The sequence below is a fragment of the Rhincodon typus genome, chromosome 9, assembly GCF_021869965.1.
Source record: "Rhincodon typus isolate 14 chromosome 9, sRhiTyp1.1, whole genome shotgun sequence".
Taxonomy (NCBI): domain Eukaryota; kingdom Metazoa; phylum Chordata; class Chondrichthyes; order Orectolobiformes; family Rhincodontidae; genus Rhincodon; species Rhincodon typus.
The window spans coordinates 43858204-43884333 of NC_063340.1; the positions used below are offsets into that span (position 1 = coordinate 43858204).

General features: G+C 40.3%; 1 protein-coding gene across 2 annotated transcripts in view; it reads right to left on the reverse strand.

Annotated features, from left to right (window-relative positions):
* sptbn1 (spectrin, beta, non-erythrocytic 1) overlaps window positions 1-26130 on the reverse strand; it is a 390719-nt gene that overhangs the window by 44003 nt on the left and 320586 nt on the right. The gene's annotated exons all lie outside the window — the stretch shown is intronic.

Genomic DNA, 26130 nt, shown 5'->3' on the forward strand with positions numbered 1-26130 from the left:
TACACACTTTTTCCCTTTATCTGATGCCTCTCTCCAAGACACCTAAAACAAACTGCAAATAAACTAATTATGGCTTTAACTTTAGAGAAAACCTCAGTTCTCTAAATTCAACGTCCAACAGTCCTTTAGAATCTAGCACACTCCACACTGACTGACTTCGTGAATTCTTCTGCTTCTACGTGTTACTGGAAGCCTATTGCCATGGAACAGCAGTTTTCTGCCCTCATTTACTTTTTTTTTCATTGCACTGAACTGGTAACTGCAAGGATTTAAAACCTCAAAAGTGCACATAAACAAAATAGCTCTCCAGACATCTATAAGTCACAGCCCTAAGCTCACAAATTAACTTTAAAAAGGTCTACTCATATCTGCCCCTTTTAACATAAAAAAACTTAAAGAAAGTTATACATTATTCGTAATACTAAATTCACCATAGTAGCTAGTTCTGCATAGTATGCTTGGTTAATTTCCCCTTAAATACGTCTTATATTTTCACTTTGTCCACTCTATGTGACAACAAGTTCTACATTCTTACCATTCTTGGATGAAGAGATTTCTTCTGAGTTCTTTAGTGGATTTTGTGATGACTCTTCAATCATCTCTAATTATGTTCTTTCATACAAGCAAACATTCTCTGTTTCTACTCTATCAAAACATTTCATAATTTCAAAGACCTCTCAAAGATCTCTCATCAACCTACTTTCTCTCCCCCAAAAGAGAAGAGACTCAGCCTGACATTCCTTTTCTGATATGCATACCCAAAACTTTCTGGTATCATCCTTGTAAATCTTCTTTGCACCTTCTCCAAGATCTTTATAAATATTTTTTTAAATATAGCAACTCGAATTGGATGCAGTACTCTGAGTCTAGTTTAACATTCAATGCAAATTTAGCATAACTTCCCTACTTTTCTAAACCTTTAAAATAAACCTAGTAGCTAGGTTGCTTTTTTTAAGTGGCCGTGCTAGCTGCGATAAATTTTTAGTGATTGATGTACTCTGAGATAATTTGTTCTTCTACCCACACAGACTTGTACTTTACAAGCAGTTAATAACCTCCCCACCTACCAACATGTTGTAGTGCACATTTAGTGGTGTCAAATTCCATTTGAAAATTATTTGTCCACTTTTTCATCCTGTAATTCTAATAAATTGCAGTTCTCCTAAATATTGATGATCACCACTAATTTGATGTCATCTGTAAAATTAAAATTACTAAATTTTTTAGAAATGTTTTGTTTTGAAGTTCAAGTTATTAATATAAATGGTGAATTTTGTGGAACATTACTACCACTTCACACCTTCTATCACTCTGATTAACTACTTTCATTCTTGTCACGAAGCCAGCTAGCAATGCATTCTGCCATTTTCCCCTGACTCCCCATTATCTGATCTTATTCACTAGCCTGTTATAGGGTAGTTTATTGAATGCCTTTTGAAAATTCAGCTAATGTACATTGATTGCATTACATTCATCCACTCTTATTTCTTCAAAAAAAAATTAATAAGGCTAGTTAAGCAAGATTTTCCAATTGAAATCCAAACTGACTATTCAGAAATAAACGTTGCATTTCTAGTCAAACTTCTATTCTCTCTTTCAGTAAGGATATCTTTATTTTCCTACCTCTGACAGATCTATAATTTCCTGGACAGATACTGCCCCCTTTTTAAATGTAAGAATTACATTAGCTAAGTATCTTTTTCTAAATCTTTTTCTAAAGAATTGCTAAACATGTAATCACACTTCTATCTCTTTCCTTGGTTCTCTTAAAGTACGTAGATGTAATCCATCAAGACCAGGACTTTTAGCCTCTTCTGGTTTGCTTAGCTTATTCCATGCAGCCCCTATTTTAATTTCATTGGAGTTATCTCATGACTTATCTCAGCTTATTAATGACATGTCTACCTGTTCCACCTCAGAAGGAAACAGTAAAGCAAAATAATTATTCAACATTTCTTTTCTCCCTACTTTTACCTGTGGTATTATCTTGTCTATCTCTTAATGATATCTTGTCTTGTCTATCTGTTCTGAGGAAGGATCACCGGACCCGAAACATTGACTCTGTTTTTTCCTTCACAAATGCTGCCAGACCTGCTGAGCTTTTCCAGAATCTTTGTTTTTGTTCCTATCTCTTATTGGTCCTGTTCCATCTCAGCTTTGTTTTTAAATTTGATGTAGCTATGAAATATTTTGCTATTTCATTATATGCTCCTCAATAATATAACTTCATTGTTCCTCTTTTCCTTCTTAATTGCTTTTTAAATTTTTCTCCGAATCTCTTCACATTCTCTCTTAAACCACTGTCCTTTGCTAGGTAATCTTCCTTAACCTTCCATTGTTCCCTCATGTATTTATTTATGTATGTCATTAATGTTTAGCTTGTTCTTTTAGCAGAGGCAATGAAGAAAATGTCTTCTTACCTGACTCTGAGTACAGTAAACGAACCATCCTTCATTCCTAGCGCAAGCTGTGATCCATCACTACTGAAAGCAACACTGCGTATTGCCTCTTCCATGTTACAGCGTGCAATAAGAGCATGGTCAATAAGACTCCATAAACTGTGTGCAAAAACAAAATGAAACATCAAATGTCACAAAACTAAAGATAGTTTGTATTGCTCTCTGAAATAAACATCTGGCTCTTTGAGTTTAGTTCCTTAAAGAGATACATTTTAAACCTTGGAGATTGCAAGAACTGCAGATGCTGGAGTCAGAGACAACACAGTGTGGAGCTGGAGGAACACAGCAGGTCCAGCAGAATCAGAGGAGTAGCAAAGTCGACGTTTCGGGTCAGGACCCTACTTCAGAACTGGGAACAGGGAAGGGAGCTCGGAAATAAATAGAGGGAGAAGGGGTGGGGCTGGAGAAAGGTAGGTGGAATGGTAATAGGTGGATGCAGGTAGGAAGTAGTGGGGATTGGTCAGTGGGAAGTGTGGGGTGGATAGGTCAGCAAGGAGATGGACAGGTTGTGTCAAGTCAAGGAGGTGGGGATGACAGGAAGGTTTGGATATGGATGTGGATGAGGCCGAGGGTGCGAAGATTTTAAAACTGGTGAATTCTACGTTCAGGCCATCAGGCTGTAGGCTCCCGAGGCGGAATATAAGGTGTTGCTCCTCCAGTTTGCATGTGGCATCATTGTGGCACTGGAAGAGGCCCCGGTTTGGACAAGTCATCAAGGGAGTGGGAGGGGGAGTTGAAATGGTTAGCGACTGGAAGGTGTTGTCAATTATCGCGTACAGAGCACAGATGCTCGTGAAACGTCTGCGCTTGGTCTCACCAATGTAGAGAAGGCCACATCGGGAACAATGGATAGATTAGGTTGGAGGGTGTACAGGTGAACCACTGTCGGATATGGAAAGTTAGCTTTGGGCCTTGGATGGAGGTGGAGGGTGGGGGTGTAGAGGCAGGTGTAGCACTTCCTGCAGTTGCAGGGAAAGGTGCCGGGTGTGGTGGAATTAGTGGGGAGTGTGGAGTGGATGAAGGAGTCGTGGAATGAGCAGTCCCTACTAAAGGCAGATAGGGGTGCAGTCCTTGAAGTAGGAGGGCATCTGGGATGTCCAGGAATGGTCCTGTTGCAAGGACCTCAACCTCTCCCCTCTGGTGATCAAAAATGCCCTCAACCGCATCTCTTGCATTTCCCACACTTCTGACCTCAAACCCCCTCCCCTCACATACCAGCCCACCAACCTCCGCATCCAGCGTATCATCCAGCGTCACTTCTGCCACCTACAATCCGACTCCATGACCGAAGAGATATTTCCCTCCCCACCCCTATGTGTCTTTTATAGGGGCCACTCACTCCACGACTCCCTCGTCCGGTCCACACGCCCCACTAACCCCACCACCCCCGGCACCTTTCCCTGCAACCGCAGGAAGTGCTACACCTGCCCCTACACCTCCCCCCACCCCCCTCACCTCCTTCCAAGGCCCAAAGCAAACTTTCCATATCCGACAGGAGTTCACCTGTACATCCTCCAACCTGGTCTATTGCATCCATTGCTCCCGATGAGGCCTCCTCTATAATCGGTGAGACCAAGCGCAGACTCGGGGACTGTTTCGTGAAGCATGTGCGCTCTGTACGTGATAATTGACAACACCTTCCAGTCGCTAACAATTTTAATTCCCCCTTCCATTCCCTTGATGACATGTCCATCCTGGACATCCTCCAGCATCACAATGACACCACACGCAAACTGGAGGAGCAACATATTCCGTCTTGGGAGCCTACAGCCCAATGGCCTGAACATAGAATTCACTAGTTTTAAAATCTCCCCACGCCCTGGCCTCATCCCACGTCCAAACTTCCCTGCCATCCCCGTCTCCTTGACCTGACACAACCTGTCCATCTTCTTCCCAACCCTTCCCACCAATCAATCCCCTCTATCCCCTACCTGCATTCACCTATTCCCACTCCAACCTACCTTTCCCCAGCCCTACCCATCCTCCCTCTCGCCTCCTTGACTGGACAACCTGTCCATCTTCTCTCCCACCTATCTGCTCCACCCTCCCACTGATCAGTCTCTACTACTCCCTACCTGCATCCACCTATTACCATTCCACCTACCTTTCCCCAGCACCACTCTCCCTCTATTTATTTCCCAGCTCTCTTCCCCCTTATCAGTCCTGAAGAAGGGTCCTGACCTGAAATGTCAACTTTCCTACTCCTGTATTTTAAACCTAATCTAGACCATTTCTGAATTCATAATGTAAGACAAATTTCCATTTTTTCTGAATTAGTGTCAGAAGAGAACAATCATGCTTTATATTCTCTCCAAAGTAAACCATCATTAACATTATGCTCCACAAAATAATTCACAATTATAAATGCATTCAACTTCTCCAAATATACATAACTTATCATGGGAAAGATAGTAGGAACTGCCGATGCAATTTTTTGTGCAGCAGTTTTTTAAGAACACGTTCCCCAAATTTAACCAGCAGGAATGAACACCCAACTGATTTTTTGTTCTACTGAAATTGCGGTGAATGAACATCATGCATTTGTCACAAATGTACGCTGTTCACACTGAGCACATTTGGTTGAAATTGGGATGAACATTTGCAGTGGTGAAAATCCAAAACGGAAACAGAAAATTGTGAATATATACAATGGTCAGTCAACAAGTTTGAAATGAATAAATAAGAAATGTTTTGTGTTCTCTCTTGTCTTCATAACTGACAGCAATTAAATATAATCTAGAATTTTAATAGAATTAATAGATGGTTTTAAATGAGTGAAAATCTCACCTAATATATCAAGGTACATAGTTCACTTAAAAGACAGTAGGAATAAGATAGCCTTTGTCAGACATGAAATGGATGTTTAAAATAGTTAAAGATATAATAGAAACAAATGGTAGAGAATAGTTAAATGATAATAAGAATACTCAAAGTAGAAATGGGGAAACTGGAGACATAGGACTGGATTTTCATCTTGGAACAAAGAACTGAGTCAGGAATTTTCAGTCTCACCGATGTCAGCTGATGAGATTTTCAATTCTTTGATGAGGCAGAGTTGGAAGAAAGCCAATGCCAAAGCAGCCAAACTAAAAAACCCATCTCTGTTTCCACAATCACTAATCCAGTCCTTCAGATTGGTTTAAAGGCCACTTCAATCTCAACCCATTATTCCCACCTGTACTCACACATTTCCTCATATACTGAGCCAGTATTCACTTTACAAACAGAAATCGCATGCTCTAAAATAACATCATGAAATAATTTAAGCCATAAATCATGCCAAAATAAAAAGAGAGGTACTTGTAAAAACCAATTTCCTCTCATAAATCTGTCAAAATTCTCAAACCCATCACCAGTAAGAGACAATCTAACCACTGCCCCTTGACATTCAATGGTGTTACCATCACTGAATCCCTCACTTTCAACATCCTGGGGGCTACCATTGACCAGAAACTCAACTGGACTCACCACATTAACAGAGTGGCTACAAGAGCAGGCCAGAAGCTGGGAATACTGCAGCGAGTAATTAATCTTCTGACTCCTCAAAGCCTGTCCACCATCTACAAGGCACAAGTCAGGAGTGTGATGGAATACTCCCCACTTACCTGGATGAGTGCTGCCCAACAACACTCAAGAAGCTTGACACCATCCAGGACAAAGCAGTCTGCTTGATTGGCACTACACCCATAAGCATTCACTCCCTCCACCACCGACGGTCAGTAGCAGCAGTGTGTATTATCTACAAGATGCACTGCAGAAATTCACCAAAGATCCTCAGAGAGCACCTTCGAAACCCACGACCACTTCCATCTAGAAGGACAAGGGCAGCAGGTATATGGGAACACCACCACCTCCAAGTTCCTTTCCAAGTCACTCACCATCCTGACTTGGAAGTATATCGCCGTTCCTTCACTGTCACTGGGTCAAAATCCTGGAATTCCCTCCCTAATAGCATTGTGGGTCAACCCACAGCAGGAGGAATGCAACGGTTCAAGAAGGCAGCTCACCACCACCTTCTCAAGGGCAACTAGGGATGAGCAAGAAATGCTGGCCAGCCAGTGACGCCCACATCCTACAAAATGAATAGAAAAAAAAACTCACATTCCCCAGGACAGCTTAATTAATAAACTCATGACTGTTGATATATAGTTTTTGTTTGTTTCCCCTGTCCAGTCAGACAGGCAAATAAACACACATTAAGCTATGACAGCAAACTCAATATTACCAGATGTACCTGTTGTATCACCTGCGTGCCAACCTTGATGTCAGTAATTGCATGTCATACATTTAGGTTATTTCAGAATGGTTAATGATATTAACCTTGGAAGGTAAATGTTTGACAAGATTTTAAACGTATATTTCACTGCCCTCATAGCACCTGTACTTAAATGTCTAGTCCAGTTCAGTTTCTAACCAATGGTAACCCCACGATATTGATAGTTGAGCATTCTGTGATGGTTGTGCCATTCAATGTCAAGGGCAATGATCAGATTGTCTCTTGTTGGAGATGATCATTGCCTGGCATTGTGAGGCAGGAATGTTACTTGCTACTTGTCAGCTCAAATCTGGACATTGTCCTTGTCTCACTACATGGACTGCTTCAGTATCTGAGGAGTCACAAACAGTGCTGAACATTATGCAATCATCAGCAAACATCCCCATTTCTGACATCGTGATGCAGAGTCTTGATTCAGTCAAATCCTTGTGTATTCAAAAATCTTGAAAATCTCAACTGACTGAGTTACCAGAGTTTTTGCGAGGGGGTTTTGGATTTCTATCACTGATTGTGTGAAAACTGCTTCCCAATTTCATTCTTAAATGATCTAATTTAAAAATTATTCATCCATTTTGTTGGATGGGATTTGAGAGAAAGGCAAATCAGGAGGGTAATCTCAAACCAGCAATGAACTATAGTATTGTTGTGCTCCTCTTAGTTCTATGTAACCACGTACATAAAAAATAACTGGTTAGAGACTGTTGATACAGAACAATTGCATGATATTTTATGTAACTACCTTCCCAACATGACACCACTCCAGTGCTTCAAGCAGCCAAGCTTCTTGGTTCAAGAACCAGTTGTTTAAGAGCAATTAGAAATGGCAATAAATGCTGGCCTTGTCAGTTGCTATCCACATCCACTGAATGTATGTATTAAAAAAATCAGCACTTTTGAACAGGTATTTCATCCTTGATTAACATATTCAAGGCACCAAACCCTTATTTTAGGTGATAAATTTGAATGTTTTGAAGTTGTATCTTCAAATTTGGCATCTTTGCATTTCTGGGGAAGATCAAAATATTGTAACCTGAAAACAAATCTCCAAAGCTATTGTTTTGACATAAGATGGACACCATGGGGACAAATTCCTCTTAATTTGACAGATAGAGAAGTGCACATTTATGATGGGTATGGAAAATTGCTTGTAAATGATATTGAAAGGGAACTTAAAGGGAATGTCAGAATATCAGGAAAAATTTTGCAAGTCCTCAGGAAGGCTGAGAGGAAATCTTAATCTACTAAGATATTTAGCAAAGCTAAAAGGGATGATATCACAGAATTAAATAAAATAAAATGGAAGGGAACCCAAGGTACAGTCATGTTTTTGGAGGTAAGTTACAGAAATGCAATACTCAAACCTTTGTTCAATGCCTCCTGCAGTAGAGGTGGGGCAGCATAATACATTTGAAAGGTTCACCTCCCTGACACAGTACATATCTTGAATATAGTGTTAGCATCAGCATATAGTGAAATCATCTAGGCAGGAGTGAACTGCACCTAGGCCAGTGAAAAGCATGGGTCATTTGCCAGATCGAAAAAAAGCGATCTCACAGATAGGTTCTACATCAAACAGCTCAGAGGAAAGTTTTGATGCACACTTGAGGAAAGTACTGATGACCATGGACCACTAAGATGCTGTGTGCATTGACTGCAATGCTAGACAACCTCCATTCACTAGCAAGGAGCATGAGGTGTCAAGTTTCAACTTGGCAGAGGGCATCAGTAAAAACTTTCCCTCTCAACAGCTCTGCTCTATCTATCTATCTACCAGATAGATACCAGATCCACTGAGACCACTGGTGTACCCATACTTTTTTGCAATCTTTATGTATATGGGTCATCTTAACTCTTCTGCCATTCCTGTGAGGATGTAGCAACATTAATTGTCAAATCAGGAACTCAACGCAACACCTTTAAAAACATTCTAAACTACTTGCAGACAGTTTGCAACAGTTAGATGTTCTTGAAAGTTATCGTACCTGAATTTTGAGGGTCTCACACTTTAAGGAGATGCAGCGGAGTCCATCTTACAAATTCATACTTGTTGTTTGTTGAGTGATTGAGAAATTAATTCCATGAACTGCATTGTCTAAATTTGGTATCCTGGTGTCATGTCAGCAAGATGAACTGTGTGATAGCATGTATTCAAAGTCTCACACTGCTGGAGATGCTCTATGTGTCCTTTTTTTGATAGAAAGTTGGACAGGTCATGTAGGAACTGACCAATGGATAATCAATGCAATTCACTTGCACATTAATTGCAGTTAAAAACACCACAGAAAGTGAGGCTAGTTAGGTTTGCCTGATAAATATAATACTTAATTACAGGACCTATGTTTCAGGAAAGCCACTCTTAGGAGTGGAACAAGTGAAACTGTGGAATATTATTTCTGCAGGTATAAATTATTACTGGAGATTTTCAAATTTTAAGATTCAATACTGTTCTCATTTTTGAACATTTTTCCCCTCTGCCTGAAACCAAATTTTTTGTCTTTTCTTTTTCTATGTCTTATTTGATCTATTCATTTTAACTCCTTCTCTTTCATTTCTCTGTTTTCAATCCATAAATCTCATTGTTTAAAGAGAGAGATTATTTGTTGTGTCATTTTCTCCAAGGTCCCAGATCCTCGCTGCCCTCACTGTTATCAATCTTGATTTCAGAAACTGGCAGACCAAAGCTTTTTCAGGCTCTTGGCTCAGGGAGAAAAGCTAATTGACATAGTATGCCACTATGGGATGTACCAAACAAGCAAATTCTGAAGCAACACATGAGATCTATAAGGATATCTTTGAAAATCATACAAAAAACAAGTGTGCGTTCAGGCCAAGTTATAGTTAAGAATGCTGTGCCAATACTTAAAACTTGAAACTTTGAGGCTGGCTGATGTTGGTCTCAGCATCGGGTTGGATTAGTTCAGATCCAGGCCCGTGCTAAGCATTTAAAGAGGACTGCAATGTTGAACTTTTAACTTTATTTCTTTATTTTTCTACCTTTATACTCTATGTCTGATTTATTTCTGTGTTTTAAGATACCGCCAGAGAGTGGTGATATTATAAAACACTTTTCACTGTATTTGTAACAATTATATGAACCATTAGTAAGTAAATAGTAATGCGAGCATATTTAACACATTACAGAAGAAAAACAGTTGGTCCATCATGCCTATCCTGCCATACAGACAATTTATAAATACATCACTACCATTCATGCCATGGTCCCGCAGCCAGCTTCCCAACTTCTCTAACACAGCCACAGCTGAGATACAAAACAAAAAGAGTAAAAATATTTTAGGCCAATCTATGGCTAAACTCTAGGAATTTAATCTCTGACCGTGAAGTAACCTAACAAGTTCCGGAAGACAACGGTTATTGGCATATAGATCTCCATCATCTACTTATGAATGCAGTACACCTTTGGATTCCCATCACTACGTTTTTTGGATTGGGTCACTAGTGATCATATTTATCTGTTCTATCCCACAGCAATACAGAGGTGACTCTAACTCCAAATCTAAACAATTTACTTACAGACCTTTAATCATCTCATCAGTTACAGCACCTTGAATTTTTGCATTGGAGTCCAGGTCTTTGCAAAAATGCTCTGTGCTTGTGTATGGAGTCAGACACAATTTTCTAGCTCTAACAATAAGCTAAAGTATTTAAGTGCTTTATAAGGATTTGTGGTCAAATTAGGAAAACCAAACAAATACTGTTTACGACTAAACACTGCAGTGTGTTGACCACACTAGATAACTTCGTGAGCTCCCTTGTGAATGCATGCATCAACCATAGTCATAATGCACGCTAAAATCTTTGAGATACAGTGAAATCGCAATGAGTAAAATTCAGTAAGTTCAAAATTCTGTTGAGCTGAATTTGTCAACTATTCTCACCAGCAAACTATGAAGTCCAATTCTGATGCTAATGATGAGGCGAAGTTCCAGAGGTTGAGAGGGTTGAGAGCGGCAAGTTCCTAGGAGTGATGATAACCGACAACTTGTCCTGGACCTCCCACATAGATGCAATGGTCAAGAAGGCACAACAATGCCCACAGCAAAGGAGGCTTAGAAAATTTGGCATATCCGTAAGGACCCTCACCAACTTTTACATGTGCACGTGGAAAGCATATTATCTGGATGCATAATGGCATAGTGCAGCAATACTCTGCCCAGGATCAGACTACAGAAGATTGTGTGCACAGCTGAGAACATCAGGAAGCCAATCTCCCATCTGTGGACTCCACTTACACTTCTCGTTGCCACAGAAAGGCTGCCAACATCATCAAAGACCCCTCCCATCCCAGTAATGCTCTCCTACAACCTCCTCTGACAGTCAGAAGATATAGAAGCTTGAACACACACTCCAACAGGTTCAAGAACAGCTTCTTCCCTGCTGATGTTAAACTGCTGAATCGACTCTCTAACTTCAAATAATGCTGATCTTGTTAATGTTGATGTTGCTTCACACACCTCCTGTGTGGCGTAACCTCACTCTGTCTAAGCACTTCTTTGATCTGTATATCCTTGCTTACTATGATCTGCCTGTACTGCTTGCAAACAAAGCTTTTCATTGTACTTAGGTACACGTGACTGCAATAAATCAAATCAAGAATCAAAATCAAATCATTTATCTTGATGGCCTGCTAATAACAGGGTAGACCAAAAAGGAGGGCTTAGAGAACTTACACTTAGTCCTTAGACGTTTCTCCCAGCTATACATTTGCCTAAGAAGGGAAAAATGTGTTCCAGGCACTCCAAGTGACTTACTTGGGCTATATAGTGAAGGCTGAGGTTAGTGCGGGGGGAAATGGGTTGGGTAGGAGACATCAGGAATGCCAGTGCCAGATGCCAGACTACACCGAGATGAGACAGACCGATCTTGTAGTAAACTAAGTTTGGTGTAGGAACCACGGAAATGGCCCTACGTGGGTAAGAGGCTTGGTCGATGCTAGGTCAGGAGCAGTGACAATTAAAGTTTAGGTAGGAGCAACGGTTCTAAACAAGCAGATGGACCAGATGATAGTTGAAAACTTGCCAATGATGCAGTAACAAAACGTACCCTGTTCCTCAGAACAGTTAAAGGGCTGTCAGAATCTGTGAGTTCTCCCTCCCCAAGTGTTGAAAAGTCCTGTGAGATGGAGACTGTGGATCTTGCCACATCGATGCCTTTGCTGTTGTAAGAAGAGAATGAATTTCTTCTGAGCACAACAGGCAAGCTCCTGTGTGATCCACACTGCCTGTATCCAATGCTGAGTCACAGGAACCTGACCCGGTGCTAAAATGCCCAGGAGGCACTACAAGAAAAAAACTGGCATCTGTCTTTGGACTCAGACGGGAAGGGATGTCGTGATTGTAACGAGATCAGCCGGGTGGACTTCATAGAATGAGTTCTCTGATTGGACCAGATTAACAGCGTCAACCAGGGAGCCCTGGCTGACAGATGAAAAGAGGTGTGTCAGACATTCTCAGTCTGAGGGAGCTGGACCAATGTCAAGGACTTTCCATGTGTCAATAAATGGTGACAGGGTAACAGCCTCTAGAGTTATTTCAAAACAGACATGTTTGAGACTGATGAAATTGGGCTGATGTACCATTTTTTAGCTGATTGCTCTTTAATTTTTAAAGATGAACATGTGTTGGTGAAAAGCGAAGCAAGGAATGTGTCATAGCTACAGTCTAAAGGTATGAATGGTATCAAAAATCTGCTGGGGGTATGACAGGAAAGTCCAAGAAACCATGTTGGTTTGCAGATGTCGAGATATAACCTACACACTATAAGGCTAACAAATCTGACTGGATAGCATCCAGCAATTTTTTTTGGGAGACATGGACCAGGAAAGAGGACAATAAGTAACAATGGGGAAGAAAGGAAGATTTCACCCTGAAGTGTCTGAATGCCCAACTGCTAACCTGTCTGCTTGCCTTGCTGAAGCAGCAAAGACCATAAAGAAGCCCCAGGATTATTGCACTGCAGCATGAAAACACAAAGCAATTTTGACTGCATTGACGATATGGCAGACTCATCCGATGACAGCACACTAAGTATGAAATGATTAAGAATTATTTCTGGAAAATCTTAACGTTTTTCAATACTGTTTACTATGTAAGGTCAGGAGTGAACAAACTGAAAAATCAAGATTTTTCACATTTCTTGTTTCAATACGTTTTCAATTTTTGTTTTAGGCAGGGAGCAACTGTATAGGCAAATTGAGACACTAGAAGGCTTGCTAGACTATTTCAAAGCTCTGCTTAACACACATTTGTGTCCCATCCCTCTGCTTTTTGGCTTATTGTGACTCTACTATACATAGATCTCGGCTTACATCAGATGTACGAATCTATAGTTATGGTTTTCTGTGAGCAACTTGATGAAGCGAATGATCAACATCATCCAAAAGAAGAGTATCCCTAACATCACTGTCATTGAAATGTCCTGGTCCACTTGCTATTATATATATCCCATTGCAGTTGGTGTTGCTACCCAACAGACAGGCCTAAGCAACCAACTGATCTACTTTGAATATGATAGAAGTGTTGCAAGATTGTAGTTGTGATTTAGGTGTTTGACGCAATTTCCGACCTCAAATCATGGTTCCCTTGTGCCTGTATGTTTGTAAAAAATATGCCTTTGATTTCCCTTATCACTTTGCAATTCCATCTGTTTTCAATCTAACATTCTCATTAACTGGCATTGACAATTTAAAGGCCAGGGCATGCAAAGGTTTGTTGATGTCTTCATATATTCATCTAGCCCCACCTTCTGACTAAAGCCTTGTTACATTCTTAGCATTCGTAAGGTTTTCTCCCTATGTGCATGTTCTTGCTGAAAGCTGATTGGCATTGTTGCGAAGTTGGGGAGAGTACTTATGGATTAGGAGGCAGGAAGTTAGAATTTGGTGTTTGTAAAATGCCGGGGGGAAGCAGTGTGTGGTCCCTTTAGAGGATGATGTGCTTTATGTATACTTAGAGATTCAAAAAGGATGTTTTGTGGGCAGCAGCTTGTGGGTTTGCAGGTACACAGAGCACCTGAGTTGAAACATTTGTATCAAAAGTCTGTATAGTTAGCAGGCCAAGCAGCAGTTTTGCTATCAAGACAACAAGTTTTGAATTTAGCAAATTAATTTGAACCAGGCACTTAGATACCAAAAACCAATTAAATTTAAATCTGATGTTTTGACAACACAGGACCAATCCTACTGTAAAATATTGATATGTCGTCAAGGGTATAAAGAAGGAGAAGTTGGGCAAAAGACAGGAGAACGAACTGCTCTCAAGAGAAGTGCTGGCTCTCTGAATTCTCTAAGCCTGAGAGAAAGCACCATCTAAATCAAAGATACCCATGGCACAACTACTTAATATTCCTGACAGAACTTTCAACAGAAGGCGTTCCTGACAGAACATTCGGAGAAGGCACAAAATTCTGGAAGACACATAACCTGGCTGTAATTCCGAGAGACTAAAATCTCTTTATTTTATACAAATGGGACTTGTATTTATTAGAACAGCATACCATTAGAATCTTGTTTTATTCGGGAATAGTTGTTAGAAGGGGTTTATTATATTTATTAATAATTTTAGTTAATTTGCTCACTATTAGAACTAGATAAATAAATTGTTACCTGTTGATCATAAAGTGATTGTCGGGGGTTTATTTCATTTAACCAATACAAGTTGCTGAGAGGCAGGTTACACCACTTTTCACACTCCTTTTAACAGATTATAGGACAAGGCGCTCCCCTTTGCATGGTTCGGTGTTAGTTCTCAGAAGGGGGTCAGCATTTACACTACTTTAGAAGCATAGTGCCACAAGCCTGCTACATATTATTTAATGGCATTTCTCTGGAATCTCAGATGGAATATATATCATTCAAAATTCTTCGGTCTGAAGTACTTTCTTAAAAACACTCGTAGTTGCATTAACATGTACATATCATCTTGCTTGAATATTCACTCGTCCTCTACTATATGCCAATTTATAAATATTGCTTTCTTACTGACTGCTGCTAGATCTAGACTGTCCACCTCCATAGTGGGCAAGTAACTCTTGAACACCAAAATTCATTTGGTTCTAGGACATGGGAGAATCTCTTGACAAAGAAAGAGATGGTGCTGTGATCGATAGATTTCAACACTTTTCCAACATCATCGTTGCTAAGCAATAAATTTGGACTCTTAATGCCCTGTGTTGTATTTGGATTTATCTCAGAACAATGCAGAGATTATTCTGCATTGCATATTCAAATCTAAACACAGCTATTACAAAACTTTAAACATAGAACTTACAGAAGTTACAGTATCATGTGTCTTTGCAAAGAAGTCCAGAATGCATTATCTGTGGCTGTGTATGGTGTCACATTTGGGAATCAGCTGGATGTCTGGTTTGGGATGCTACGCCAACAGCACAGGTTCAGTTCCCACACCAGCTGAGGTTACCATGAAGGTACTGCCTTCGAGATGTTGTCTATTACTTAAGGGAGGGCAACCCTTAGGTTAAATTCACTTCTAGGTCATCGCTCTCTGAAGAGACAGTAGCCCCAAGGTTTCTGGGACTTTGGCAGCCACTATATGCTTGGTTAGCTGGATGGCCGATTTGCAATGCAGAGTAATAGGTGGGCTTAATTCCTGTACAAGCTCAGGTTACCATGAAGGACTCTCCTTCTCAATCTCTCCCCTTACCTGAAACAAGGTGACCTCAGGTTAAACCCCTCTTTAATAAGAGATTTGCCCTATGGTCTGGTAGGACTATTGGGAGGGAGGAGGGGTGGGTGTGTTCACATGACTTATTAGCTCCATTCACAGGCTATGGAAATTAGATACAGTACAAGGATCAATGATCAGACTAAGAAAATCAAACACAAATTGCCATAAATACTACAGTACGCTGACTACACTGAATTACTTGCTAATCTCCTTATTCATAAATCACAATCATTGCACAATGTTAAGATTACAGCTAATGGTAAAACTGGACAAGTCAGATTCCAGAATAAAACTCTGCTTGATAGACTATATATTTAATTTTTGCAGTTACTTACCATGGTAGTTAGTCACTGAAACATATTCGCATGAGGCTGTCGATGTAACAGAAGTTTATTCCTTTGGCAAGAAGAATAGAGGAGCTGAATATTATTTTAATGGAGAAAGAATGCAGAATGCTACAGCATATAAATAACAAAAAGGTAGCATACAAGTTCAACAGATATGGAGGAAGGCAAATGGAATGTTGGCCTTTATGTCAAAAGGAATGGAATATAAAAATAGGGAGATCTTGTTAAAATTATAGAAGACGCGAGTCAGGCCATACCTGGGATACTGTAAACAGTTTTGGGCACCTTATCTAAGAGAATATATATCAGCAACAGAGGCAAAACAGAATGTTCACTAGACTGATCCTGGGTGTGGAGAGACTGTCTTACGTGGAGAGTTTGAGTAGGTTGAGCCTATACTCATTCAAGTTTAGAAGAATGAAAGGTGACCTTATTGAAACGTACAAGATTTGTAGGGACTTGACAGGATAAGTGTAGAAAGGTTGTTTCCCTTTGTAGGAGAACGTAGGATCAGACGGCATAATCTTGGAATAAGGAATCATCCATTTTAAAACAAAGGTGGGGAGGAATTCATCCTTTCGAGGGCAGTGACTCTACGGAATTGTTTAGTACAGAGGGCTATAGAGACTGTGTTATGTACATTTAAGGCTGAGAGATTTTTTTAATCAGTAAGGGAATGAAGGGTTATGGAGAAAAGTCAGGAAAGTGGAGTTAAGAATTATCATTCAACGGGCTAAATGAATTGCTTCTGTTAATATGCCTCATAGAGTTCTGTTCTTATAAAAGAAAAAAGTTTGACAAATCTTAATCACAAACAACAAAACAAATTTGCAACCTGTTTTCAAACACCATCCATTACATAGACTTAATTCCAAAGAAACATCACTCCTATCTCGGTTTTAAACCCTTATTCACCTGAGGTTCACTAGTTTCCTTCTGAAGGGCACAGACAATTTTATAACTGCCTTTCAAGCTCAACTGTATGCACATTTCACAATTCTGACAGCCCAACTTTCATTGTTCTAGCCACATGAATATTTCTATTTTAAACTCTACTGGCTTGAAAACTCCTCCGACTAGAAAACATTTCTGCTAAAGGTGACTTATTCCCCTGAATTGAAATTTTAAAAAAATCTCCTGCTATGAGAAGAACATTTCCATTTTAAACAGGGGTTAAGTTTATTTCTAAACTTAAGTCATGACTAAAAAAGTGTTTTGTTTATTCTGCCAGCCATAATCTCTAAAGTGCACTCTTCTACATTCATATGATAGGGGTCTGCCAGGAATTTGCCTACAGTTATGAGTCTTTTTGGTACTAATGCGCTTCAGTCACTGTTCCAGAATGACTTCCTGACCTTCTAAAAAATCTTCACAGAAGCAACCCACATTCATTTGCCTCTATTTTGAAAGCCAAATCCAAAAATAAGAAAACTGTTTTATATACATGTTTTATCATAAAAGCTAACAACTTATTCCAGATGACAATGACTCTGGATCTTCCAGAAGCTAACCTCCATCCGTGCTAAGTAATCTTTTCATATAGACAAATTATAATCTTCTAACTAATTTAAAGACTCAATCAAATCTCATCAAAATACCTACTTTCACGGAATAAATAATTTGAGGCAGTTACAAGCTGTGAAAGCTACCAGCCCCCTACCCCCTACCCCCGAGATCATTTCCAGGGCCACTATGCTAAGCTACCAAATTGGACACTTTTCTTGGTCATTTTTTTACAAGGCTTCTGAATGAAAAAAATAATATTTGTTTTCTACATCATGGCACTGGCAATATTCTTCTTGATTCAGCAGCCCTAATTTATGCCATGTCCTATTCACCCCAGGATCACCCTTGTGCTCACTGAAACTTTAAAGTTTCTCCACAGTTTCACACTTACCTTTCTTTGTCATTTCTTCCAGTCCTAAAATAGCCTGAAATCTCAGCATTTCTCCTTAGCTATATATGGCCACTTGCACATCCCTGATTTTAATTGCTGTACTATGACCCATTTCTCTGCCTTCAGTTGACCAGGCCAAAATCTCTAGAATTCCCTCCTTAAAGCTCTCCACATCATTAGCCCACTCTTTCTGACACTACTTAAAACCTACCACTTTGAACCCAATTGCCTTAACACCATTTTACAAAATGCCACTACCAAACACACCCTCCTCTCCCATTTCAGCAACTTCAAGTGTCTGATCCCTCTGCAACACTCTGGCCAATCAGCCCCAGCATACCCTCCCTTTCTTATGCCATCTTTCCATGCGAAAGCATGAAATGCAACATCATTTTACCTCCTTCCTCCTCACAATTAGAAGCGCCAAGCCATCCTTCAAGGAGAACAAAAATGCTTTCTTACAATTTAGTATACTGCATTCTTTCCTCACACACTTCTTTTCTCTTCTCTACAGGAGATCAAACATAGATTGGGTTTCCACTTATGAAACACTGTTTAATCCACAAGTGTGACACCTAGCTTCTAGTTGCACAACTTCTTAATTTTGTCTTGCTGTCACTGTGGCCTCTCTGTCCTCAGCCTGCTGCAGTGTTCCAATGAAGCTCAATTTAAACTTGAGGAACAATGTTATTTTTCAACTAAGAACTTTACAACCTTCAGGACTCAACAAGGAGTTGAACAATATGAAACTGTAACATTTGCTCAATTTTGTTTCCTTCCTCTTTGCTTATTTTGGATTTACTTGCTTTTATTTTTGCTCATTTTAAAACAGCTGCTGTTCATGATTCAGCTATTCTCATCTCCTCTGGACATATCTTTTGTTTTGTTACTTGTTGCATTCCCCTCCCTTTGGCTATGCAGCACCAACCCCTCTGTCATTGGGTCACCTGAACCCTAGTTATTAGGACTGATAGAAGATATCAGATCTGAAATGTTAATTCTGTTTCCCTTTTCAAAGATGCTAAAGACCGTGAGAGTATTTCTAGCTTTTGCTGTTTTTATTTCAGATTGCCAGCACCTACAGTATCTTGCTTTTGTCTGAGTATTTAATTCACTACCACTTCTTTTCCGGGGATACCCATCCCTGAAGAAGTTCTGCTTTCTGGTAAATGGTGTTGGAACAAAATTTCACCTATTGGTTTCTATATTTTTCTCATATTTGATCAATATTTACCAAATTTCACTTTCATAGCCACATCACTTTCCGTATCAACTACCCGTGGCTCTGAGATCTAAGAGGTCTCCACCGCTGGAGAGGTTTTTTTTTGGTCTTTGATGGAGCTAAATACAGAGGTGAGCAAGCATGAAATTTTTCTCTACTGGCCACTGTGCCCACCTTGCTGGGGTCATTTTGCACCTGGGCTATTTTCCCAGATTCAGGCTAACTAGTTTCAAGTGGTCAGTAGCTAATCTAGCAGGTTAAAGGACCACTTAAGACATTGTCAAAAAATGGCTGAAATTTTCCAGTCCAGATCTGGGCATCCAGAGATGTCAGGAATTACGTCAGCTCCATGGAGATTGATGTTGAGAGGCTATGTGGGGGACCCAGCATTCCAGACCTTCCTCAGGAACCTCTCCTCTTGTTCGGTTTTAGTTACAGATACAGGAGGCTAGTTGGACGGGATTACCCTCCATAATAGCTGCCTGCTTAGAGTCTTTTTAATTTTACAAGTAGGAAAGTTTAGAGAGTGAGCTGCTCCACGTGAGGCATCCTGACCTGAAAATTTTAATTTAGCATGCTATATTGTTCACACACAGTGTAGTATGATCTATATTTGGATTGAATAACTGCTCTATAGCAAACTTTCACTCAGTCTACAAATGAGACTCAGAATTTCCAGTTTGCTACCATTCTGACCCATGTCCTTGTACCCTTCAATGTTCTAGCACAAACTCAAGACTTTTTAATTGAACACTTGATAGCCTTTCACACTTACCGCTGAATTCAACAATTTCATATCTGTTGCCTCTTGCCCTTTGTGGCCTCTCTTTCCTGAATTTGATTTTACTGTCTTCTTTTTCTCTTATTTTTGATTCCAGACAGCAAACGTAAGTTACCTTGCAATTCACACCACCTCTTGAAATAAGTCCACGAAGGCTGGTATCCCATCACCAAATCACCCTTTATTTATACATTTGTGGTGCATGACACTTATTCAGCTAGCTCAGGGTCAATTCCCACAGTGAACAGAACCCCTGCCACTTCTGTTTATATATGTCAGCAAGGACTCCCTGATTGGGGCTGTTAGAATGAGTTCCCTGATTGGACCAAGTTATGTGGTCCACCTAGCTGGCCTCATTCCAATCACTTCATCTTTCTAAGTCCTGGGACGTAGGCCTGTTATTTTTCCTGTAGCTTTTCCTGGGGTGTTTTCGCACCAGGTCCAGTTCCTCTGACTCTGCGTCAGATACTAGCAGTGTCTATCAGACCGTAGCCCACCTCTTGTGCCCGGAGCATCTCAGAAGAAATTCCTCCTCTTCTTCAGGTGATAACGGCATTGAGGTTGTGACCTCTGCCATGCCAATCTCGCCCTCAAATGTTTCTTCGACATTAGGCAAAGGGAGAGAACCCAAAGGTTCTGATAGCCTGAGTTCTGAGGCACCAGGTTTATTTTGCTCCTGCCCAGTTTGCGAGGTTACAGCTTTCATGTGGTCCATGTGTTTACTCAGGACCGCCTCTCCTAACTGAACTTCAATCATCATGGGACTTGACTTCGCATCAACCACGCCTCTAATCCATGCAGGGGCAACCCCATGGTTTCAACACCAAACGTTATTGCCTGAAGTAAACTCTCCCTCTCACCTAAAACAGTCTTGTGTCTGGCATCCAGATGCCTTTTAAATCCTGATGCTGTTTCCCCACCCATCCCCCCGACCCCCTCCTCCGCCCAATCCCAGATCTGCGATGATCATGTTTCACGTGGTGCGGAATCTTCTCCACATTAGCAGCTCTGCTGGAGCTGTCTCAGTAATTGGGTGAAGGTTGGTTCTATAATCAAACAGATACCAGGACATTGTAGTATTGAGTGAAGCTGTAGGCTGTTTCTTTAAGCCCGCCTTCAAAATTTGAATAATGGATGGTATGCGGCTGACCTTACATGCCAAATGCAATTCGACTTCAGGAAAATACTCAAATTCCCTGCTGGTAAATAATGGCCCATTGTCTGTGACCAACACCTCTGGGAGTCCGTGTATTACAAAACATGATTGCAGCTTTTCAATTGTTGTACCTGACAAATGAACTCTATGCACTCTAACCTCTTTGGGCATCACATGACTAAGAACAAACAGCCCATGGAAGGGCTTAGCAAAGTCAACATGTAACTAGTCCAGGCTAGTCCCATGAATGTGGAGGAGTTGTAGGTGGTAAGTTCTGTTCTTGCTGGCACTCTGGGCACTGCTCCACCAATGCTGCTATGCCAGCATCCAATCCTGACCACCAGACATAACTTATTGCCAACACAGAATCAGAGTCAAAGTGAAGTACAGCACGGAAACAGACCCTTTGGTTAAACTCGTCCATGCTGATCAGATATCCTAAATTAATCTAGTCCCATTTGCCAGAATTTGGCCTATATCTCTCTAAACACTTCAGTTACGAAGTTGGATAGAGCAGTCATGAACTTTTTTAAGTGTTAACATCATTATTGTGAAATACAGAGGTCAGTAATCTAATGTTACACATTTCGTACTAATTTGCATACATATACCATTGGACTGTACTGGTTCCATCTTATCTACACAGTTTCTTTTAAACCCGCAATAACGCTTCTGCAATAACAATCTTACAACCTGCAACATGTACAATTTGTAAATTAAAAACCTATAACATAAGACTCCAATGAAATAGTCTCATTGTTGTCCTTAAATCTTTCCAGAAAAATGAGAGGGTTGTCGTCTGTACACACAACCATCTCTGAAACATTATTTGTAACACAAACATTAAATGTTGTAAGGCCAGTACCAAACTCAATAATTCTGTTTCAAAGGCGGAGTATTTTCTCTGAGTATTGAGCTTGTTTGAAAAATATCCAGTTGGCCTTTCAATTCTGCCATCATCCTCCTGCATCAACACATTTCCAACCTCTGTATCGCTGGCATTAATAGTGACTTTAAAGGGTTTCAAGAAATTTAGTGTGGCTAAAACTGGTGCAGTCATTAATACAGCTTTTAAATTCTCAAATGCCTCCTAGCATTGTTCTGTCCACCGAAATTTCATATTGTTCTTTAGCAAATTCATTGGCGGTGCCACCACGCTACTAAAGTTCAGCACAAATGTCTGGTAGAATCTGCTCAGTCCCAAAAATCGAAGCACTTCTTTCTTTGAGGATGGTCTTGGAAATTCCTCGATGGCCTTCACTTTTACATTCCGGAGGGTCAACGTTCCATGTCTGATGTTGTGCCCCAAGAACGTAATTTCTGCCTTCGTGAATTTAGTTTTTGCCAAGTTTATAACCAGTTTTGCCTCCAGTAGTTTTTCAAAAAGCTCTGCCAAATGCATCGTGTAATCTTTCCATGAATGGCTAAAGATCACGACATCATCTATATAGATAGCACAATTATTCACTCCTGCCGCAACTCTGTTCATACATCTTTAAAATGTGGCTGGTGCGTTATCCATACCAAAGGGCAATACTTTAACTTGATACAGCCCATTTGGGTTACAAAGCAGAAATTTATTTCACTCTCTCTGACAAAGGTACTTGCCAGTAACCACAGAATAAGTCTAACTTTTGTGATACAAGTGGCTTGTCCAACTTTTTTCACATAGTTCTCCAGCCTTGGAATTGGGCATGAATCCAATTTAGTTACAATGTTGACAATGTTGACCATCCAACAATCTATGCAGAACCATTGAATACCATCAGGTTTCGGAACCAACATGATTGGTGAACTCCACTCACTTTGATTCAGCTCGATGATGTCTTCTCGGAGCACCACTTCCACTTCCCAAGTCTTGATTGGACTTTCCAACTTGATCTTACACAGGGGAACGCTAAATCTCTCTCCATCTATTCCACAGATTACCACTCAGGTAACATTTCAGAAGGAGTGCCCAGCTCCCATATCTCTCAATATTTTAACTTCTTTGCCTTTCCCCCTGTTCCTCTCGAGTAAACCTTACCACAGAGGTGAAGTCTTTGTCGAGATTGGGCACCATCTCACTATCTAGCCCATGGCTAGGCTGTGCATTCTTCTGCATCTCCTTGACTTCTCTTGGGATTTCCTCCACTACCTCAACTAAACCCACTGGTTTGGCATCTTTTACCACATCCTTTTTCCCACTGCCTTTCTTCAACCGCCAGCGCTGTGACTTTGAGTACCACTTTATGGCAGTGAAAACACCTTTCCCCAGTACCTTTCTTAAACCAACAACACTATGACTTTGTGTCCCAGTCCATTACAGTAAAAACACCTCAGGCCTTTCACCGTCTTTTCACCAATGGTAAACGGTTTCCAGTGTGATCTACCTTTTGCTTTACATTGATGGATCTCACTTTTTTCCTAATTTCTATCTGTCACGGAATGAAATTGCTGTCGGACGCTAAATTTCAATTCATGCACTAGTATGTATTCATCCACCATCTCTGCAGCTCTTCTCACTGTTTGAACTTTCTGTTCCTCAACATGTGTTCTTATCATCTCTGGAAGCAAGTTTTTAAACTCCTCCAGAAGAATAACTTCTCTAAGATCCTCATATGCCTTTTCTTTCTTTAATGCTCTCACCCAACTATTGAAGTTGCTTTGTTTAATTCTTTCAAACTCGATTACAAGTCTGACTTGGTTCCTTTATGTTTCTGAACCATTGTCTATATGCTTCTGGTGCCAATTCATAGGCACTGAAACTAGCTTGTTTAACCTCTTCATAGTCTGTTGGCACCTCCTCTGACAGCACTGCAAACACCTCACTAGCCCTGCCTACCAACTTGATCTGAATTAACATTACCCACACAGACTCTGGCCAATTCATCTGCTTAGCCAGTTTCTCAAATGAAATGTAAAAGGCTTCTACATCTCTTTCATTGAATTTTGGTAATATTTTGACATATTTGTATATTTCCCTACCGTGTTTTTGGCTATGATGCGTTTGCTCATTATCACTCTCCTCCTCACTAAACCTATCTTTTACCTTCATCTCCATCCTTTTAAACTGACTTTCCTGTTCAATTTGCAACTTCTGAAGTTCAAACTTTCTCTCTTTCTCCCTCTATTCTCTCTCTCCTTTTTGCTCAGCTAAAAACCTTCTCCCCCTCTCTTTATTTTCTAACTCCAAATGTCTCAGTTGTCATTTAATTTTTTCTAACTCCATTGCACTTGCCTGTTTCTCTGATATACCTGAGTGCTTGACTAACTCCATTACAATTTCAGCTTTCCTTTTATTCCTAGTTAAACCCAATTCCAGTCTGGTTGCTAATTCTAAAAGTATATCCTTCCTTTGTCTTTCTAAACTTTCTTGGCAAATTTGGGAAGCATCTTCAAACCTCAGAACCTCTTTGACAATGTTAACAGCCATTTCCCTCACTTGTAATTTAACCAACCACAAATAACTGAAATTAAACAGATTTTTCTCAAGTTCTATTTAAAGATCTAGGACACTAATCCCCAAATCTGCTTAAATCTGTCCAAATCAGTTCAGATCCTGTAAATGAACTGGCCAGATCCTGGACGAGCTCCCAAACTGTTACAGGGAAGGGGAAGGTTGAACCCCTCTGATAGATAAACCTAAACACAAGCCCCAATTATTATGGTAGGGAATAAAGGTTCCCTTCTAATAATTAAACCCGAAACACCCAGAGAAGCTCGCCTTGCCTTTATAATCTGTTAAAAGAGTGGTTAAATGAAAGAAAATCCCTGATATCCACTTTATAAGTAACAAGAAACTACTTATTTATTTAACCTTAACAGTAAACAAATTAAAACTCTTACTAACAAACTGAACAATTCTGCAACCCCCACCCGCCTCCCCCACCACCCCGCCCCCAGACACTAACTACTCCCTAACTGGCCTAAATTCTACTGGAATGCTGTTCAAATAAACACTTCCCATCTATATAAACCCAATTAAAAGACAAAAGTAAATTGAAACTTAATCTCTCCAAATTCGTATGGACTGTGTCATCTGGAACACTCTGACTTCTCCGTTACACCACAAATGCCTTTCTTCTACTGATTCTGCTGTCAGGGATATTTTTCAGTGAGGATTTTGAGCTAAAATGTTGTGATATCTTTTTTTCTTGAGAGCGCTTGGGGCTTATTTCTCAGATGGTGGTCTTGGTTTACCCTCAGATAACAGTTGGCTCTCACCCAATTTTCCAAATGTCCTCCTTCCACCAGTAATGACATAATAGTGTTTCTTATGTAGGATTGGTTCGATGATTGTTGTTGACAACAACAATTGGCTTTGAATCACTGAGTGTTTAGTTTAAATTTATTAACCAAATTCAAACTTCTTGTCTTGGTAAAAATGCTGCTTAGCTGTTCAATACAAAATGTTTCGAATTGGGCACTCTCTGTGCATAGTACTTGTAAACGTACAAGCACAAAAAAAAGCACAATCTCTTAAAAAGACCAGGCACTCTTTGTCCCCACTATCATTTTTTACTAACCATTCTAACTTCCTGCCTTCCAATTCACGAGTACGCTACCCAACTTCATTACATTTCCTATTCATATACCCAGCCAGATGCCTTTTAAATGTTGTAACTGTACCAGCTTCCACCACTTCTTCTGGCAGTTCATTCCATACGTGCACCATCCTCTGTGTGAGAAAGTTTCCCTTTAGGTCATTTTAAATCTTTCCCCTCTCACCTTAAAACTACACATTCTAGGTTGGACTCCCCTACCCTGGAGGAAAGACCTTTTAAACTATTTACCCTATCCATGCCCCTCATTATTTTATAAACTTCTATAACATCACCCCTTAGCCTCTGATGCTCCACAGAAAACAGCCCCTGCCTATTCATCCTCTCCTTATTGCTCAAACCCTCCAACCCTGGCAACATCCTTAATTCTTCTGAACTCTTTCAAGTTTAACAACATCTTTCCTATAACCGAGAGATCAAAATTGAACGGGGTATTCCTAACGTTGCCTAATTATTGCCCTGTACAGCCGCAACATGACATCCAACTCCTTTACTCAATGCACTGACCAATAAAGGCGAGCGTATCAAACGCCTTCTTCACTACCCTGTATACCTGCGATTCCACTTTCAAGGAACTATGAACCTGCACTCCAAGCAATTTAACTGTTCCAAACCAGCTGTGGGTGGATTTCCAGGATGTGCACTCTACCGGAGACCAGCCTATGAGTTCTCTTACTCAATTCAGGCCTAGTTGGATTCTTTTGCTGACTCAAATCCACATACCAACAGCAACTACAATGGCTTTC